A 22,380-nucleotide genomic window follows, 5' to 3' on the forward strand; every position below is an offset into this window, starting at 1 on the left:
ATGTTGTATACCTCAAACTTATACAATGTTATATGTCAAATCTCAATAAAGCAGGAATAAAACCTTATATTCCCTGTATTGACTATGTAATCCATTTTTACAGAAGAACCATTCGTAATCTACAGCAACTAGTAGTTTTCAAAACCCACTTCGGAGAATATTTTATGTGGTACAGTGTATGAGAAATTCTGATCCTCTTTTTCTACACAGCATTCTTCCTGGTTTTCAGTAAGAAACAGAGGGTGTAGATTAGATAAGACAAATGTCTGTTTGTTTAGTCCACATATCACAAATAACTGGTATGCCTGACATTAATATAAATTAATTACTTGCATTTTCAGTGATTATTTTGGGTCAATAAAGCTAGGTAAGATTCAGATGATAAATTTTCAAATGGTTGTTCTCGACCATGAGCAGTAACCTTCATTCAGGATTTGACAGTGTTAAATACATACATAAACAATGATTTGATGGCTTTAGAGAATGGATTTTCTATTATCTTCATAATCATGAGCATGAACTTAAAACTTGGTCTGTAGCCATCCTGAATGACACGAAAGTAGTGAGAAGGTCAAGATTATGGCAAAGAGTACTATAGTAAGAACCGAAATGAGCCCATCGTCCTATTATGCTTATCTAAGTTAGCTGATATTTGGAGGGTATCATACAAAAATATTTCAAGTAATAATAGTGAAATAATAGCTAACTCTGGAACATTTTTATACCACTGCACTTTGCTAAGTACTTTATTGGCCTCATCTCACTTGATCTTCACAGTAACTTCATTACTTAGAGACATGTTGTCTCCATTTTATGTACAAGGAAACTGAAATTTAGAAAGGTTAAGTATCTATCTCAGAGTTTCGTAGCCAATAATTCATGAAGTACTGAACCCAGAGCCTATATTACAAATATGACATATTGTAAGGTGGTATATGCATGCATAACCTCCTTCCAGGGCAAATCCCCAAGGATTAAAAGGGGGTCAAGGTAGGAGGAGTTCTTCCAATTTATTTTTTTTTCTTTTGTTAAATGTGTGCAAGATTGCCACAAATCTCTCTCCATGCAGTGGGTTAGGAGAGGATAAAAATATTTATTTATAACCCTTGGACACGTTGCTGGAGTTTCTCCCAATAATGTTAAACAAATCTCTATCTTCACAGTTTGCATTTTTGTCGGATAGACTAGGGTTCCTGCAAATTAGATGAGATAAAAAGTTGATTTCAAAACTTTCAGTACTGTAAATATGCCTTGTACTCTCTCAGCTTACAGCTTTGACAAATGCTGCTCCTTTGGCTGAGAATGCCCTGTCATCTTTTATTGTCCCTTTATTCATACTCAATCCTCAAATCCCATCCCAGATGTCACTGTCTCCAAGGATCCTTACTTGAATCATCCTCTATCCCACGCTAGTTTAGATGCGCTAACATCACTACCATGGGCATCCTTAACCTGATACGTTTTGCTCTATTACAAAGCCTATCATACTTTTCTGAAATGTAATAGTAAGAAGGTCTAGTAGTGGTCATTTGTCACCTGCATCTAAGCTCTCTTTCAATGTTTAGGAAACGCTTCATCTTACAAGACTTGGTGGAATAAGAGCTCATTTCTCTGTCATGCAGTAGACCAGCTGTGCCTGCGGTGTCTTTGGAAGATTTGGATATGCCTGGATCAATTCTCCCTCAAAAGAGAATCTCAGGCAAGTTCTGCAGGTTTGGGGAATGAAGCCACACATATTTGGGAAAGTGGTTAGACTCCTGTATAGTCAGCTTTTATTTTTGTAACTAAAAACCTGACCATGGCTTAATTGGTGACCATATGATCTGAGCAATTCATTGTAAACTGGGTTTTATCTAATACACTAGCCCATAAAATTAGGCAGACCCTTAATCACTCTATCATCAGGTGGAAGTGTACGTAAAAGTTCTAGCTTTAAGCAAGTCCTGAAAGCACAACTATTTTACATGAACATGAAACTTTCACTCCAGTGCAGCTAATCCTACAACATAGCCAAACTTCCTTCAACCCGTACCTATGAGTCAGTTCCTAGACTAGTTGATTGAGGAGGAAAACACTTGAGCTTCATTTACAGATGGTCTCGCAGCTTAGGTTCTCCAGAAATAACTAGATGGAGTTTGTAATGCAGACCATTTATTAAGAATCAACACCTAAGAAAGGGAGGAAAAGCAGGATTGAGCAGAGGAAGAAGTCAGATGGTGATGGAGGAATAACAAAACTTGGTCAGCCCCATGGGGAACTCTACAGCATATTGAACAGCATTGCACCGCATTAGGCTAATGGCCAGGACTCTATACTTCCATCTCAATCAATCACTGGGTATGTGCTGCCCTGGGAAAGTTATGCCCTCAGGGAGGGTGGTTTTTGCAACTGAGGCGAACCCTCAAGGAGCCAACATCTGGAGCCTATCTGCTGATGGATGAGGCAACTAGTCTTTCCTTAAGGGATTAAAATAATCCTCCTTGTAAGGCTGAACTTTAAGTGGTATATCTGATTGTTCACTTGTAAATATGAAATATGACCTTGTAAAGACTCTTCATACTGGGATAACGGAATTGGAAGATTGTTGTCAAGGAGCTTTGATGAAGCATGGATGGACATTTTGGGATTGGCTCAAAATGGGAGAACTTTGGTTCCAATGCAAATGTTAATAAAAAGGCTTCCTTGATGGGGAAGGCTTTTAATAATCGGGCGGACAAAATGACTCTCTTTGTGAAAGTTGGTCAGCCTCTTTCCACAGTCACTCCAGCCTCTGCTCAATAGGCTGAAAAACAAAGTTTCCTTGGTGTCAAGAATAAAGTCGTTCAGGAGCTCAACATTATGGACCACACCTCCCCAAGGCTGTCCTATTTACTTCCAATGAGGACTGAGCAATATTAGCAGCAGGAACCAATGTTAGGTGACCAACTCTTCCCCATCCCAATATGGGATAATATCTCAGGGGAGCCAGCCAACCAGTTGAAGTCCAATTATGCTGGATCCTTACCATCATGGAAGGGATGTCAGTTGGATATTGGTGATAGGTTTGCTTTCCCTGCTTACCACGCTCATATCAGAATCACGATCTGAGGAATCAAAGAACACTTTATTAAACATTACAGTGCTCCTAACTAATGAATAGTCACTTTATAGAAAAGAGGCAAAGGCAATGGACTTAGGACTGCATTCACTAAAAGCAGTTGGACATGTAAAATTATGGTATGGCCTATTAAAGACTCAGGCACTGCAGCGGAAGCAAATTCTCTGAATTATAACTCAATATATAATGCTATTTCTTCCATCACCAGAATATATGGGTCTTGGAAACAAAGGTTAAAAAGTGGGAGAGTCTTCTGTTAGTGTTAGACCTAGTCATCTAATGATCCACTTGAAAATGTTTGCTTTCCTTGCCCTGAAGCTTTGGTTTAGAGTTCTCAATCCCAAATGAAGGAATGTTTCCATCAGCACATGGAGCGCTTATCTTGGCTTTCAGTAGGTTTGCTGCTGCAAAATGGGAAAGGGGGGAGAATGGACAGGAACTGTAGAATTCCACATAATTCTTTTTCCAGTGGCAACATTTAATGCAGATCTATACAAGAGTACCACAAAGCACTCAGATCCTTCAGTGATAACAGCTTAGTCAGAGAAACCCACCCAAGAGAGGTGGTGGCTGATAGCAAATGCCACACCGAAATATTAATAAAGAGGGAAACCACACAAATTATTGTCTCCAAACCAACTTCAGAGATGACAACTATGGCTCTTACCCATATTTCTTTATTTGTTCTGTGTTGTATGTAATTATAAATTTGAACTTATTTTCTTCTTTCCTTTTCCTCTCCCCACTATCTTGTATAGATGTGCTAGTCAGCGGTGAACCTTCCAGTCTAGTCCATACATTATAGATAGACTCGTGACAGAACTAAGGGAGAATGGGACATCACACAGAGATCTTGACTTGTTGCTGGCACCAAAAATTGTGAATTTTACTCCTCTTGGGAAGAGAGTAAGAGTGTGTATGGCTGTATGAGATTTTTGCATCATGTTAATGAAAGCACTTTTTAAAGTTTGTGTTTCTACTATAGCATATCTACATGTTCCTAGAAACCTCATGTCCTGAAAAATCTCTTACAAATAGTTACAGGGCTTATCAGAAAAAAAATAGATTGGAGCAAATATGTAAAATCTGTGCAATTTTGTAACCAGAGCAATAACAAGTACAACAGCTATTCTAGCCCAGTTTTTTTTAAGATGTTGTAATTCCTAGTAAATACCACAGAATATCTTGGACTTTATTTTTTTTTAATGGATTGTATGTAAGAAGAGGGTTGAAGCTGCTGATCTCTGGAGACAAGGGCAAATGTGTAAAGATTGGGCAGAAATCACACAATGAGCACTTGTTGAACAGAGTGCATGCCCAGAATAAACAGGAGGGAGCATGTGAATGGGCACCATGTACAGTTTGGTGCTCCTCCACAGCTTACTGTGTTCAGCTGTGTAAACAGTCGCTAGTTATCAGCTGATGACACAAAACATTTGTACTCTGAGAAAAATCATAAGCAACTTCTGTGTTATGTTGACATCATTCTCATCAATAAATCCTGTAAGCTCATTTCTTTATAAACATTCCAGAGAAGGCTGTGTAAATAAGGAAAGAAAAGCACAAATTGATTTTGGGTAACCAAAATCGGGGACTGTAATGGACATCACTGTGGTTGTCCTGTGTGCCAGTATCATTCTTAAATTTGGAAGATTCCACTACAGAAGCTGAACATGTCAGATACTCACTTTGCTGACTTCTCTTTTTCATAGGCCCAGGCATACAACCTATGCTCACCAGTTAACAGACCCACAGGACCTTTTAAACCTAGACTAATAATGCAAAGAAAGAAGCAGAGACTGGGAGGAACTCTTTCAGGTGATTATGACAGCAGTTGAAGCAGTGTCAGGTCACCTAGGGCAGGCAGCAGGAGTAGAGGTGAAAGTGACAGCCTCTAGTGCCTGGTACCAGATGTGTTTCCAGGGCAAGCTGCAGGGTCTAGTGTTTGTGCCTGCAGCACAGATGCCCTTGCTGCTTCTATAGTGGTGTCATTTTGGACATTGTTTCTGGCATCTATTGACTTGAATCAGATTCTCTTTCTTTCTGGCTGATTCTTTGAACTACTTCGTGTCCTTTAATGAAATTATTTCCCTGCTTAACTCAGAGAGCAAAGCTTTTGTAGCTTGCAACTGAGAGGAGCCCTGACTGTCACAGCCGACTAGACTGTGAACAACTTGAGAGGAAGGACTGTGCCTCTTACCACTGAATCCAGAGTGTGTAACTTTGGGCCTGGAAGGCAGGAAGTGCTCAATAAATACATGTTGTATGAATAAATGAAAAGATGATGTGAGTGTGAGAAATAGATTTGCCCTAAAAGCAATGAGATCCAAGTAATTAAAATAACTAATATATTAAAACTGGAATAGCATTAAGATACTAATATGATCTTAATTATAAGTAAAACAATAAACACTTTTTCTAATATTTCTACATAATAGTAATCCCTTGCATAAATGACAGGGATTACTGCCATTTTATCTTAGATAACATTTCATATTAGCTCTGTGGTAAGAAAAGAAAACTTGGTATCTTTTTGTTTTTCCTGCCTGATGCTAAGATGTTTATCATAGTTACCTTCACTATGCTCTCAGCTTCCCAGCATTCCCTTGGGAATTTTTCTAACTATTCAGACTATAAACCCCATCAACTAAAGAACAGTGATTCACTCTGAATTGTACAGTGTTCTGTGCAAACTAAAATCTAAATATCCTTAATACTTCAACCTTACATCTGATATTTTCAGAAAGGTAAAACTACTTTAAAAAGTAAGGAAATTCATAATAATTACAGAAGAAGAAGTAAAGAAATTATAGGTTATTGAGAGTTGATATTTAGACGCAAGATTTCCTTGTCTTTTAAGTTTAATGACTGATTAAGCAAATTTAATCCAAGATATCTAATGGCTCCAGCAGCCCTTCCTCAGTGTTCCAACCAGAAGAGTTTGGACAAGCTTTAAAAAGCCAGCCTTTTAGATCTCTAGACCAGCAAAGATCAAGGTAAGAAGACAGAGTTAGAAAGAACTATGAATGGAGTCTGGCTATAAGGATATATGCTGACCTGCTCTTTTGCACTAGCCAACAGCAGATGCCCAGATGTCCCTTGATTAGCTCTTTGTTTCACAAAAAGGAAGTTGTTGTTACTGTTTTAGTCTTGACAGCAGACAAAAGGGGAGATCATATATATTAGCAACATACTTTTCTCCAAGATTTCTTCTTTTCCCTCAGAAATGGTACAGTGATATAAAGGAGGAGATACATGTATAAATACAATGCATTCATTTTGAATTTGGATTCAAAAAAATCAACGGACATCACTTTGTTCCTACCAGCCTAGGCTGAAAGGTGCTTAGTTAAGCAATTTCCCAGAGCTCCTTCTACATGTAAATGTCTTAGATTGCTATCCATCTATGAAAAAATAGAAAAATGAAAGAAGTAAAAGGAGTCTCCTCACATGGCCGACAGTCAATTTTCTACTACACTTTTCATTTAAAAATGGTTTTATTGAGCCAGTTTCTAGTGCATTAACTTGGGAAACCTATTACATTTGAACAGATTCCATGCTGGCAAACTGCATTTTGGAGTCACCAAGGATCCCTTGATGCTTTACCATTGGCTGACTAAATTAGTCTCCATTCCTATGGTTTTACACTTGGATTGACAGATGCACTACCTCATACTCTTGAACTACAGGAGTTGTTGTAGACTCTGAGAAATAGCATAGGGTTCATATTGGGAGTGAATTGGGCCCCAGGGTGCACTTAAGCAGATACTCATATGGTAAGGATCTTCCCTGGACTTTGGTAGGTTCCTCAGGTGTAAAGGAATCTCAAGGAGGTAAATTGGTTTGATATTCTTCCTAGAGATACAGCACTTGGAGAAAAAAGTGTTTCCTTTCTGTGTGCCAAGAAGTAGGCTAAGCACCAAGGAACACTTAAAAGAAGCACAGGTTCACTGTCTGAATAGCAGACAAAATAACTCACAGAGAATTTTAGAAAACACACCAGTCTGGCTGGAGCAGGTTCTACTAGAACCTGTCATTGTTCCATCCAGATCCCCTAGAATACCCATCATTCTGTGCATCCAAACCCCAGGTTCTGTGTGCTTTGCATTTAATGGTTTCTACCCGCAACTGTCTTCAGAGGATTGACCACGGGCCACTGGAATGGCTTTGCCTGCTGGTGCAGAAAATCAGAAGTGCCTAGTAGTTTTGCACCATCCACACCTCCCTCCTGGGAAGAGCCAACAACCAATGATTGATTGGTGGGGAGAATGAAAGTCCACCTCCCTTGCATGGAGGCAGCACAAACTTGAGGTAAAATTAGCACTCCAGAGCTCCCCATAGGATTGAGCTAGGGATTGAACCCTTGTTTGGCTTTTCCTCTCCCTTGTCCTTCTTCTCCCACTCTCTTGCTAGTTTTTCCTGAGTATACTTCTTGATAAATCACTTGCTCAAGAATCCTTGTCACAGGGCTTGCTTCTGAAGAATCTGACCTAATACACCTTATTGAGGGGTCAGGACTTGCTTTTACCTGAAGGGGAGATAGTATTGGATTTGGAAGTGAAGAGGGAGAAGCATTCTATCCCTAAGAATGCAGAATGAACACAAGAAAAAGACCAGGCTGGAGTTGGGAACTGGCATGGTGTATTGGAGTGCAATGAAGAGAAAATTATGGCTGGATTAAAAAATTATATAAGGGAAAATGGAGAAATGTTCCTTCTCCTCAAATCATTTTTCACTACCTGCAAGAATACATTTTTAAAAACAAAATTTCCCTTCCTAATACTCATGATTTGATTTGTTTTTTTCTTCCCAGAAAACCTGGGAGATAAAATCACAAGTACTCATATCAGGTTTAAATATGTACAAAATTAATTATATTAGGAGACTGAGAGGAAAGAATTTCTCCCTGGCCCTTACTGTAGTGTGGACAAGAGATTGTTCTACAGACAAAGAGACATAAGCAAATTAAAACTCTCTAGATTTTTGTTATGTGCATACCTGAGATTGAATGCTAAAAAGAAAATCAATGTTAATTTTTTAAAAAATTAAAACCCATAATTATTGTTTAATCCTTAGCCTGGCATGCAAGGACTTTCACAGTCTGGCCCCATGCTGCATTTCAGGCCTTCTCTTCTGCTATTTTCCTTCATTTGTGTGATTGCTTGGTCCTTCACTGAGCTCCTTGCCATTATTTGAACACACTATACTATTTCACATTCTCATGCTTTGCTCTGCTGCTCCTTGAGATGCCCTTCTACCTCTTCTCTGCCTGATAAACTATTGTTCATATTTCAATACCTAGCTCAAATTTCACATTCTCTGTTACCTTATCCTGCCTTTTCAGGCAGTTTATCATTTTTGTGTCTGTGTTGACCATACTTGGAATATACCTTCACTATAGCACTTAGAATATTACCTTTAAATGCAAACAAGTCTATAGGATCCTGGAGAAATGTGTTTATTCCATTTTTGTTTCTTCTCCCCATTGTAGTGACTGGCACACTCCTAGCTCTCCATAACTGTCTGCAGACTTTGAAATGAATTGAATAAATTTGACTGAATAAGGTAGAACCAAATTATAAGACCTCTTGGATGGTAAACTTGAATTGTAGCCTAAATATAGGGTGGAATATTTAGAATTCTTTGATTAAGAAATTATTTGATTACATTTTTTGGTTTAATGAAAAAATGTGTGAGATAATAAAACCGTCACTATTTGCTCCATGCCTGCAGCCTCTAGATCCTGTTGTGTGTTTCCAGCAGCCAGGAAGAGAGGATACCCAAACTGGTCAACGCAATTGTGACTAGTTTAAGCATTTCTTATTTCATATATTCAACAACAGAATTGAGAATATAAGAGGCTTTCTAAAAGTATGGTGGTTAAGAACAAGGAGTTTAAATCTGAGAGATTTAGATTGAAATACTGACATCGGCAGTTACAACTGTATAACACTTTGGGCAAGTTATTTTTCATTACTGAAATAAGGATAAAGCACTGACCTCATACAGTTGCAAAGAATAGAACTCTGCCTCAAATATTAGGTGTTATAAATGTCAGTATTATTGAGGCTTTCTCTAACAATTATTTCTCCTTTTTTTTAGGAAGGATCTTCCCAGGATGCCCCATTGAAAATGTGCTAGCGTTGTTATTCCTCTAGGAGATGGGAATTCCAGATTGAGGGACCAGCCATATGGAGGCATAAAAGCACGTGGCATGTTCAGACAGTAAGTCTCATGACTCACTTTTCTGCTCCTACCTTTACATCCCTTTGCATAGACTGAAGCAGTAGCTAACCTAGGTCTGAATGACTCAGGCCTCAATGTCTCCTGGAAATATTATGGGCTTTCTGGGCCTGACTTAGCTATCAGAAAATCACTGACTGGTTTTCAACTCCTCCTCTACTCTTGGCTGCAGAGACCTGGAGGTAAGTTCTGATTGCCCTAGGCAGCAACAACATGCCAGGTCCTTTTGTGACCTATGTAACATCTAGGCATTTGTAATCACCATAGGATCATATGTATTTCTTTTCAAAAGACTGTACTCTTAGGACATGGAATCTCATCTCTTCTATTTTTAATTTTTATTATCTACAGAGATGAATATTACACAGCATAGCCAGGAATTTTTAAATGTGAGGAAATCTCTTGATTCAACCATTCTGATCAAGTGACTAACAGGGGCCCCAGGTTTGCCCAGAAGGCTTATCTATTTCTCAGAGTCTCTCACATTAGGAAAGAAGCTTCAGCATAGCCTAAACTTTTATGTTCCTCTCTTCTTCTTTTCATGTACTTTCCATCAATTTAAGGCCAAGGCTCTTGGCTGTTGAGAAAACAAAAGTATTATTCTGGTTCCCAAGGCTCTCCTTTATTTTATGTAAAAATTGTTTTCTGTTAAGGCCCAGCCATACACTAGAGTGCTTTCACCTACTTCTGATCATAGAATTCACCTGTGACCATGGAGCTCCATGTCCTCAATTGCTTCACCTTTTCTTCAGCAAGCCCATCCTGCAGCACAGGGCCTGCACTCATCATTGCTGCAAAGGCCAGCTCCACCTCCTAGACTCCCCATCCGGGATTTCCAACTTCCCCTTGAGCAACATGGACAGTGACCCGCCCTCCTCAGTAAATCACTCCTCTGGATACTCATTTCCTAATATTCCCTCTCTCTGCCTCTCTCTCCCCCCGGCTCTCTCCCCACCGCCTCCCCACACACACTCATACAAACACAAATATCAACCACGTGTGAATGACCCTCCACCGAGAGCATATTTTTCCCATTCTGTCACGACCATAGAGCAAGATTCACAATGTTTTTTTTTATTTACACACACAAAAACTCTATACTTGGATTGATGAGAAATACAAATATAAAATCCATAGGGGTTATGGGGTATATATGGAATAGTTGAATTATAACACATTTGCAACATTTCACCCACAAATTAATCATTAGGTATTTCTATATTTATCCACAAGTTCCCTCACCTGCCACTCACTACCACTACTTAATCTGTCTCCTTATGAGAGCTTCCAAAGCTCCCCTGACCACAGTCCTTTGCACCTTTCTTCCTTCCTGGCCTTGCTACAGCACTTACCATTTCTTCCTCATGTATTTCCCTCCTCCAAACATGCATTCCCAAGCCCTCTTTTAATAAATTTTTTAAGTTTGCAAAAGATCCTCCAGTTTCTAGGATCCACCTGCCTTAGAAAACAGATAAGAAACTATAAATGGTACATTTTTTGTATTGAAATTATTGTTTTCCTGTCACACAAAGGCAGATGACTGAGATTTTAGCACACATGCAGATAAACTAATGAGTAAAGTATCCAGAGGTTCAGGGAGTTGTCAACAAGCGACTGAGGTGGGTTTTTTTCCCCAATTTCTCCAACTTTCTCCAAATTTCCCCAATTGATTTGGTCATTTCCATCTAGAATTAGCTTTATAACATTGAATGGCAAATTGCCTAAAACTGAATTTACCCTCTTCACCCAATTTGCTCTGCTAATCAGTCCCCATTTATAACATTTCCATTTTCCTTGGTCATTCAAGCTTGGAAGTGGAAAACAATCTTTGACTCATCTCTATTTTTTATTTTCTATACCCAATCTATCACAGGTTAATTCTTCCTAAATGTATCTCAATATGAAATCCTTTCCATTTTCAGTATGCTGGGCTATTTAAAACCCTCAACACCTTCTACCTGAGAATTATAAACCCTACTAACATGTCTACCACCCTCCAGTTCCAATTCTTCCTGCCCATTGCTGACAGATGAATCTTCTGAAAAGATCACTTTCTTGATGACATTTCTCTGTTCAAAAATCTCCAATGGCTCCCCAATGCCTACTTGTTACATTAGTAAGAACAGTTAGTATCATTAATTACTCTCCAGTGACTCTGATTCAAACAAAGGAATGGGAGTTAGAAGTGGGTTTGGCCCATTACAGGAACCTGGAGGTATCATATGTTGCTCACATACTAACTGTCTTCTAGAAGTACTTGGTCAAACAAGAAGAAAAAGGAGAAAGGTATATGGAAGGGAGAAAGAAGAGAAGGAAGGAAGAGAAGAAAAGGGGCAGAAAGGGGATGGGAATAAGAAAGGAGGGACAGAATTTGGATGAGAGGGAGAAACTCACCTACGGATAATATATAATTGCTTTTTTCCAGACTGCTTTCTCCCTTTCAACATCTGGATTTCTCTTTCTGTGTATGGCCAATTTTTAATGAAAAACAAGTTTGTTCTAAGTCAAAAAAAAAAAGTAAAACTCATGAGACTAAAGAAAAAACACATGATTTGCCTTGATTTTTATGCTTTTCTGGAAGATATTAATCTGAGATAGCTCTCTCTATTCCAATTTTCCAATTTAGACAGGGGAAGTGGAAAAGTATTTTCGTGGCTTTCTCTCATAAAAGTCAGAACATCCTGTATATTTGAACCCTACATGGCTCAGATGTGGTGCTTAGTAATTTTTTTCTCTTCTTTTAAGAATTTTTTCTACCACCTTTGCTTATGTGTTGATTAGTATGTCAAAGAGAATATTGAGATTGAGAAATGGTAGGCTGTGTTTAAGATGCTCTATTGGCACAAGATATAGAAAGTAAACAATTTTAAAACCAGCAAGTAAGCTTTCTCAATTAATCTATGCTTTTAAGAGTGAATGCAGAGGCATAACTGAGAGAATGATATTAACGATCAAAGTATCCTTCGACCAAAAACAATTTTGTTTTAAAGAGGAACAAATAACAAGTAATAGCTGCTGCTAATTTGAATACTGAGCTTGGTTCTTTAAGTCACCTTGTAGAAAATCCATTGGGAAGTAGACCCTTATGTGAAGGAATTGAGTTAAGGTCTTTTAATTAAATTTAAATATTTTCTTACCCATGGGAAAGAACATAATTAGCTGTTTTCTAACGCATTTGACCTGAAGATGCTCGAATCAGCAGATAATTGAATGTATTAAAAGAAGTAGCAAATTCTAATTATGAGACTTAGTTGTTGGAGTAGGGGAAAAAAAGAAGTTATTTATCGTTTATTCAAGAGAATTCATACAAATGTAGAAGAGGGGAGAGGAACAGGCAATTACCAACCATCTCAGGTGCAAAACTGTGCATCTTCATATGGTGGCTCTTAGGAGGAGAACTGGGCAGCTCAGGACTTGAGTCTATTTTGTTACTCCTACACAAGATCTCCATCTGAATGCCAAATAAATTACCACTGAAAATAGAGTGAAGTACTCACAGCAGTAGAACATACCAGCTGGACTGATGCCTGCATCACAGATTAACTCTGATATATTGGGCTTTGGTATGTTTCTGTGTTGTTTCTGAGGGCACATATATCCAAATCTAAAGGCTAACAAGCTGTGCTCAGATGAAGTGCTACTGAATAAGTACTTGAGTCATATGGTGCTTGCACAAATCTGAGTAAGGCATGGTCTCCTTTCAAAGGAAAACGTCTCATGAACTCCAAGTCCAAAATTATTTTATTATTATGTTACTTCAATATTAATACATGTGAGATCTATGAACTTAAATATATACTCTTATGCTTATCCATTCTTACATAATTTAAAAACCAAAGTAGTTTATAAAATAAATATGAACAATGAACGAATAAAATTCAAATTAACAAAATTTAATGTGATGGATGATACTGTTTTGCTGAAAATGAATCTGCACTCCAAACCCAGATATGCTATTACTACTACGACACAGATTCTATTGAGTTTGCCACGCCTAAACAACTGTGTGCCTTGTGGTCGTTCAATTCTCTGTCACTCCTCTTTATTTGAATTAAAGCAACACTGACCTTCCTATTATACGCCATGAAGAGATTTGGCTTTCATTTCCATTATTACATCATTTAAGTATTAAGTCAACCTTTTTTTCTCTCTTATTGGTTCTGGATAATTAATGTAGTAATATAGATCTGAACAAAACTAAAACAAACTTAAACGTAGATGCTGAATATACCGTGTAGTATGTTTTATTATTTTGCACTCTCAGCAGATATAGCAAGTAGTTTCACTCCTCATTCATTTATGCATTCATTCATTCAACAAATACTGTTTGCCGTGTATTTACTGCAAATGGTGATGATGATGATGAATGATGAGAATGATGAAAACGATGATGATAATGAGGGTGAGGATGATGATTAAAACCACACAATTCCTAGTCAAGAAAATTAAAAATCTAAAACTAAATATTCAGCAATGAATATATCCAAAGAATTACAATTTTAGGCTATGTTAAAGTCATTAGAGCAGTGAATGTATAGGGTTAAGAAAGTTTGAGAGTAGCAGAGCACATGGATTGGAACAGGAAATAGGGCTCAGCATTAAAAATAATTAAAACAACAATGATGATGATGATGACAATGTTTTATGCAAACTTCTGAGTGTCTATCAGGTTCCGGTCACCAGTTCGTCATCTTATTTAACCTTCACAGCAACCTACTGACATAATTATTATTTTCATTATTTTATAGATAAGGCAATAGATACCCAAACACAGCTAGTAGTGATAGGGCTAGGATTTTAACACAGGCAGAAGAGTTCCAAAATGTGAGTGCTTAACTATATTTCTACATAAGATAGTTGGTATTTGAATTAGACATTTTTAATAATTAATAAATATGAATTGAGCACATATATTGGGTGGCCTTGGATGCCAGTTTAAATAGTTCTCATAATAATATATGATACAGTGTTTAATAAATTATGTCACATACACATTTATATATTATAAAACATCATTAATCATAATCTATAGTGTTATAAATTTAATAATAGAGTAATGGTTAATTGTATGTGTCAGCTTGACTATGCCACAAGGTGACCAGATATTTGGTCAAGCATTATTCCAAATGTTTCTGTGAGTTGAAGAACAAACTAGAATCTTGAAAGGCATCTAGTTTGATGATAAAGATATTTGCTGAGTTCCAGTGCTGGGTGAGACTCTGGATAGCTGGGCCAAATTTTCTATAAAAAGGGAGAGTAAAATCTGCTGCAATTGCTTTGTGCTTTGCTTTCCTGAAAAACCTGTGTTTAAGTCCATCTTTAAAAACATTTGCCGTATTTGAAGGCTGGTTGGGCAGGAAGCTAAAAAGCTTGGCTGAGAATCTCTGAAAAGCAGACCTACATTCTTGACAGTCTTCAGGACTGAGAAGAAATATGTGAAATCTCTTAATACATATTCCATGAGAGACATAACTAAAGATGAGGGTGAACAAGAGTTAGACTGAGTCTTTCTAAATCTTCAACCTTGCATTGACTCAGCTCACTTTCTTGTTGAGTTCAGATGATCTGCCCCTCATCCTATCTGCTTAACATAGAAAGGGGAAACTCTCACTGGTAATATAACATCACTGGGATTCCCTAAGGCTCTCTAGTATACAATGTCCAGTGTATAATTTTTAAAAATTAGAAATAAGAAGAGACAAGAAAATATCATAGAAAAAGAAGAAAAACAAAAACAACAATATAAACAGACTCACAAATGATCAAGTTAATGGTGTTAACACACAAGAACTCTAAAAGAGCTATGATTTATATATTCAAAAAATGAGGCAAGATGCACAAAATAAATAAAAAGGTTTGAGAGTTTCAACATAAAATTGACACCTACAAAATAATCAGATGGATATTCTGGAACTTAAAATTTAAATATATATACATACAAAAAGTAAGTAAGAACCATAGTAGATGGGTTTATCAGAGGTTGGAGACAGCAGGATTAGTAAAATGGAAAACATTATGCAAGTTAAATAAAAACATGGGAACACATGGGACAAATAGGAACATCTCAAAGGCACTTACAGTTGGAGTTCCAGAAGGAGAGAAGGGAAAGAATGAAGCAGGAACAATATTTGAAGAGACAGTGACTGAATATTTTCGAAAACTGATAAAAGACATCAACCCAAAAAATTCCAGTGAAGAAAAACTCAATTCACGGAGGAAAAACACAAAGACAACAACAACATCTAGGCATATCATAGTAACACTGCAGAATATCAAGGATAAAAAGGAAATCTAAAAAGTGACAGGAATTTTAAAAATATATATTACTTTTAAAGTAGTAACTGTAAGACTGGCAGCTGAATTCTCAACAGAACTGTCACAAGCCAGAAACAATAGAGTAACATCTCTAATCACTGAAAGAAAATAACTCCAACTTAAAAATTCTACATGCAATAAAAATTTCTTTCAAAAATGAAGGTAAGGGCCTCCCTGGTGGCGCAGTGGTTGAGAGTCCGCCTGCCGATGCAGGGGATACGGGTTCGTGCCCCGGTCTGGGAGGATCCCATATGCCGCGGAGCGGCTGGGCCCGTGAGCCATGGCCGCTGGGCCTGCGCATCCGGAGCCTGTGCTCCACAACGGGAGAGGCCACAACAGTGAGAGGCCCGCGTACCACAAAAAAAAAAAAAAAAAAAAAAAAAAAAAAAAAAAAAAAAAAAAAAAAAAAAAAAAAAAATGAAGGTAAAATAAAGCCATTTTCAGATGAAAGTCTAAGAGAATTTTTTTTGCTAGATCTATGCTAAAAGAACATCTAAAGGGAGTTAGTTCTTCAGGCAAATGGAAATTCATCCCAGTTGAAACCTTGACAAGGAAAAAGAGAAAGAAAAATATTATTGGGTCATTTTTAAGGAATATTTACTATACAAAATTATAATGTCTTTTGCAGTTAAAATACATGTAGTACTAAAATACTAAACAAAAATTACTCAAAAGGCAAGAGGGGATAAATACAGTTTCAAGGTCCTGAGGTTCAAGCAGAATCATGTTTGGGATAGAAGTAATAATTTGTATTAGATTTTAGTAAGTCAAGAATGAATTAATACATCTTGGCTATCTGCTAAAATGACATAAAATTAGTTTGTCAACAGAAGTGAAAATGCTGTTACCAGCCATTTCCTAATTTTAATACACTTGAGAAAATATGAAAGGCAATAGGCATAAATGCCCAATCAGATGCTTATTGGGCCTCAGCTTATCAACTGGTCAATTGGACCCAAAAAGAATAAAATTTAAAAAGACAAGAAAGTCTCAGTATATATTATTGGAAATCATCTCTAAAACATAAGGTCTGTAATGAGACTTTATAATGTATTTAGCACCCTGGGGAAAAAAAACACATGTCATCTTTTCAGCATAAAAGTCACTCAACTTCTATATGCATATTCAAAGATTCATAAAGAAAACAGAGTACTGCTAGTAGTCAGAATACAGTGTGCATAATGAAAATAATAAAAAATTATAAAACTTCAGAAAAGGAAAGTTTTATGTTAGAATTATCAGGGAAATCTTTAAGAGATAGGTGGAATCTAAACTAGGTCCTGAAATATGACTGGGAAACATGTTTCATTTTTTGATGAAAATATACTATGAAGAAGAGAAGGAAATGCACCTTCATATAATCTTTGGCTAGAAGTGGAAAATGACATGTAACACTAATAATCAAGATCTGAATTTGGACACTTATCTCACAACAATATTAGTTTCTAGGAATGAGGACCTGGGATAAGATGAATGACATGGAACTGAAGATATCCCATTTGGAAAACAGACCTTCTTAAAGTTTCCTCTCACTTTATACTTTGCCACAAGTAGAGGATGGAAGTAGGGAAATCTGAGAGCAAGAAGATAAGAGGACTGAGTACCAGTCTGCATAGTGAAATGATTAAAAGAGTAAAAAAATCCATTCAGAAGCCCTGAAGTATCAGAGCTATGTCTCCATAAAATGGCTTTTTACTCTAATAAAGTTTTGAGGGTTAATTATCTTACCCAACCTCAGAGGTCAAGCTATAATTATTTTAAGCAGTGATTATTAATGTTAACAATTAATAAGAAAGTATACAATTGTACTTAGGTGTCTTTATTTTTTCTAGCCTAGTACTTAAAATACTATCACTCTTCATTATAGATTGGTTCACAGTAATATTTTCTTGTTTTAAAGTGCAATTTTTTGTTGTATTTATAAAAATTGTAAATGAAAGTGTGAGTTCTAACACCAGTGTCAGTTAACCATGGCTATACCTGTTTCCATACTTTGGCCCGTGAAGTTACTATACAGTTATCACTATGTACATGGTGATAATTTATCTATGTTGCAGATAGTTCATGGAAAGAGAGAAAAGTAATTATATTTATTTACTTGGAAAACCCCAAACTCTGAGGAAATATCAGTTGTCCTTAATAAAACACAAATGCTATGGCTGGATGTCCAGCATAATGATATAAGTAAATAGGTGATCACCCAAGGGCCCCATGACTCACAGGACTATGAGAAATAAATCTAGAGGTGAGATACATGTTGCTGAATTGGGTCCTCTAGGGAACATTTAACGACTCTAGCTTAATTATGCAGTGAGACTTGGAGTGGCAGCTATGGAATAACAATCACTTCCATTTTCAACATTTGGCTGTCTTAAAACCAACTTTTTCTGATCTCAAATGTCTGAGAGTCTCTATGAAAATGTTTAACATATTTTGAACATAGTAACTTTACAAATACTTGATAATTTTAACTAAATTATGAGCTTCAGATACACTTTGTAACTCCATGGAAACAGTTTTGCTCCTGAAACAAATCCTTAGTGGCTCTGAATCCCAAATTATGTCTGGTTTTGTTTTAGATCTCATCTGAATTTTTAAAAAACACTTTCATCATCTTGAAGTAAAATAATTAATGAAATTTACACAAACAATATTCTCTCAGGCATCGCTAACCAGTCACCAAGGACAGCACACAAAATGTTTCTTAGAAGTGGCATGACAGCACATTATTCTAAATTTGGTCCCTCCCAGTGAGTTTAAAGGAACATTATCAAAAGGTATGGCTGGATGATTATGTAGCCTCAAGTAACTGAATAATTAAGCTATGATTTAACCCAATAATATCACTGTCCTAATTTACTATAGACTGTGCAGTCTTCCTGTCTATATGGAAGATCTAAGGTACATGAGACAAATCCGAAGAAGTAGTTTTCTCTAAAGCATATTGTCCCAGACCTAGAAGCCAAATTCCCCCAAAATTCAGTACTTATTTTAATAAAGTAAATCCAATATGCTGACATCCTCCATTTTAAAAATTGCATAACAGAACATCAATAAGCACATGATAAATTACAAGATAGCAAAGTATTAATGCCAAGGCCAAATTATTACAATAAATTATGAGTATTTCTAATATCAATACTCACTCTTGTGTTTTGCTAGCCTTGTACATTATTGAATGATTGTTACACGGCTATTATGTTAACCCTAAATGTCCTGAAGATTCTTAAATAATTGGTACTTAGAACTCAATCAGGGTGGATACTAGGGTATCAGACAAACATAGTGTTACCACAGAAATGGAGCTTAAGTGTCAGGGGAACCAGCGGTAAAACTAAGTTCATGTTGAACCGATGAGCAGCTTCCACAGATGTTTGTTGCTCCTGCCCAACACTAGGATTGTCCTTAAGGTCTGCTTGGGAGAATAAAGGAGACCCAATTGCCAAGGGTACAGAGATGTACTCAAGTGGAGTTTGGCATTTGCAAGGACCAACTCTGTCAGTTCTCCCCAAAATTTCAGCTGATCCCGTCCTCCTTATCCTGATTTGTCTCATTGTGCCCAATCCTTAGGTGAGAGTAGCAAAAGGCAACAACTGCATGACAGAAACAAAATTATTTATGTCTGAATAAACACTCACAGCCTCTGCTTCCTTCTTAATGCCTAATTGGCATTTCCTTCTTTTCTGATTTTAATCAGAGGTGAAAAAATATTGAGAAGACTATTAAGAATGTGAGAGATAGAAAGAGAGGCTTTGGAGAGGCTGAGCAAGTTGAGAGATGTAGAGGAGGGAAGGAATGGGGTGCAGAGATGTGCTGCATTGGAGATAAAATGTTCTTTCATGTTCTACAAGAGAAGCAGCAAAAAGTGATTATTGGAGTTGTATTAAATTACTTTTGGTCACTTGACTGTGCTTCTTTTTGAATGTGACACCTCACCAGGACTGAAGTTTTCAGGCATAGCCCACAGCATTAGCAGAACAATGGGCAACAAAGGCAGGAACAAGGCCTGAACTTCAGGATTGGGAGGAGCCTATGAGGACAACTGAAGAGACATAGGTTGGCTAGAGAGTAGAACAAATATAAGCAATAAAAATTCAAGATGATGATGACCAGTATTCAGAAATGAATCCGTTTTAAATTTGAGTGGGACAATAATTATACAATATTTTTTATTATAAGGTATGCATTTTTCATACAACATATTTCTGAAATCATGATGTACCTTAAAATTAATATATAGTTTAATGTGTATCATTTCTTATTTTCCCTGAAAAGCTATTATTAAACCAATGGTAAATCATAACCTATTGTAAGCTCCATGAGTGTAAGAGAAACATATCTATGTTTTATCATTATTATGATTTTTAGTAGCTATTTATCCAGTACAATCTATTGTGCACTATTGTGCACAAAGCTGTGACATTATAAGTGCTCAGTATTTATTGAATGATCAGTAGTATCTTAGAATTGAAGTAAGTGATCATATTTTAAAAAACAGCTATTTTTTTTTCCTAGAAATGTTTACTTTTAATATGTTCCAGTTGGGGTAGATCTGTTACAAATATTACTACATTTAATCCTCCCTATACCCCTACATTATAGATAGTATTATGTTAATTTCACAGGTGAGGAAACTGAGTCTCGAAAAACTTGATGAAAATTCTGAACTAGGAAAGAGATGGAGCTGCTTTCAAACCCATACTTAGGTGACTCAAAAGCACAAGGTCTAAGCAGAAGGCCTTTGCACTACACTATGTTGTTTCAAAAGATGAATTTAGTAGACAGTGAAAATTTGAAGGAGGAAAGGAAAAGAAGCAGAGTCCGAGAACAGGGTCTAAGTGGAGGGGTTATGGTTGAGTCAAAGAGCAACAAGAAAACAAAGAGATCACACAAGGGACTGCACCTAACCTGAGTTAAATATCAGACAAAGTAGTCCCCTGACTATTAAAATCAGCATTTTCATCCCCATTCTTTTATCCATATAACACTCTATTCTTGATTCTTCAGGAAGAATGTATAATACTGCTACGTCAAGTTTTAGATTTGTGTAACCCACCAACTTGAACTTATTACATAATATAATTTAAGGCATTAATTTTCCAAATAATGAGTTATTCATTCAGTGACCAAAAGAAGTTCCCAAAAGTGCTTAATATACTCCAAAAGAGTAACTTGTTATACTGGAGGAAAGTAGAAGAACTTTTTTCTAAATCAGTGTGACTCACAGACATACATATTTTGCATGTATATTACATGAGCTGAAAGATCATGCTGCAGTTCACAGGTGCTGTCTACATAAACAAAGGGAATCGATACCAGTCCATTCCTGCTAATGTACAATAAGCACAGAATAACAGAGAAGACAATGGCCCATATTCAGCAGCCCCCAAACCAATTATAAAAGACTGAACAGGATGGAGTGGGGCTTGGTGTTGGGAGGTTTGCTCTTCATGGACAGAAGTTTTCCTCATCATTATTTGTGGTACCATCTGAAACTTGTGTGATTGGGAAGCAGATCTCACTTCCTGTCTGCATGCTGTTCTGTTCTGCAATTCCATTCATTTCATGGGGCCTCTCCTGATAAGCTATGAGCCTTCTTTCTCCTGGCTACAATGCATCCTAGGGTTGATGACAAATTATATCTTCTCAAAGACCAAGGCAAATCCATGCTCGTGTAAATGTGCCTTTTCCTTGGTGGAAAATGAAATCAGTTACACACAGTTAATCATACCATAGTCTCACCTATATAGTCAGAAACTGATATTAAGTCTCTCCTTAGCCTGCTCCAAACTCAATAACCCCAATGATTTCAATGTTTCCTAGTCAACACATTAATCGGTTTTGGTTTTTTTATTAATTCTCATTTCCTCTGGACCCTATCCAGACTCTCTATTTCTTAGATCAATAATAGGATTAAAATGAATCTCACTACAGTAGCAATTAAGACTAGAACCGCATGAACTATACTGTGAGAATCACTTCGTATTTCCAATGCCTGCATTTGAGAGCTTGATTCGAAGTGGTGAGCATGTGTTATTGACTTGTTACCTTGTAATCTAGGCTGTTTTCAACTATGTTTATAGAATCTGACTGAAAGAATCACATCAGCTAATATTCAAGTTCTACTTACTTTCCCCAAAACAGTGTTCTGTTTTTTTCTTATTTCTTCCTGAGTGAATTATATGGAACATGTAATTTGAAATATCTAACTCAATAATTTATGCAGTTTCTGGGGAAATCTGTATTTTAATTTCTGTAGGATCATAGTCTAAGTTGTAATATCCACATTAAAATATATATACACTTTATATATATTCCTTATTTTATAGGTACACATATATGTATAAAATATTATAATCCATTAAAAAAAAACTTGAAAAAATAGCCAATGATCATAGTATCATGGAATCTTAGAGGTGAAAGTGCATTATGTCAGATTCTATTCCTTCAGAGACACCAGCTTAGTTACCTTGATTTTCCAAAAAAGTGTGAAGAAATGAATAAAATGGAGTCTATAATGCCAACAGAACAGTAAAATGAAGCCAGGAGGCCACTGGGAAAGCAGGGCCTATGCACATCTCCACCCAGATGGAACATGAATTTGAACTGGGCCACATCTTTAAAGAATGCTTGCACATCGAACTCTCTCAGAGTAACAGCCTTAGCAACCAACCATGTACAAACAAGAATGTCTCCAGTCTGCCAAAATCAATCATAATTCTTGC

Source organism: Mesoplodon bidens (genome assembly GCF_964165515.1).
Source record: "Mesoplodon bidens genome assembly, chromosome: 3".
Classification (NCBI taxonomy): Eukaryota; Metazoa; Chordata; class Mammalia; order Artiodactyla; family Ziphiidae; genus Mesoplodon; species Mesoplodon bidens.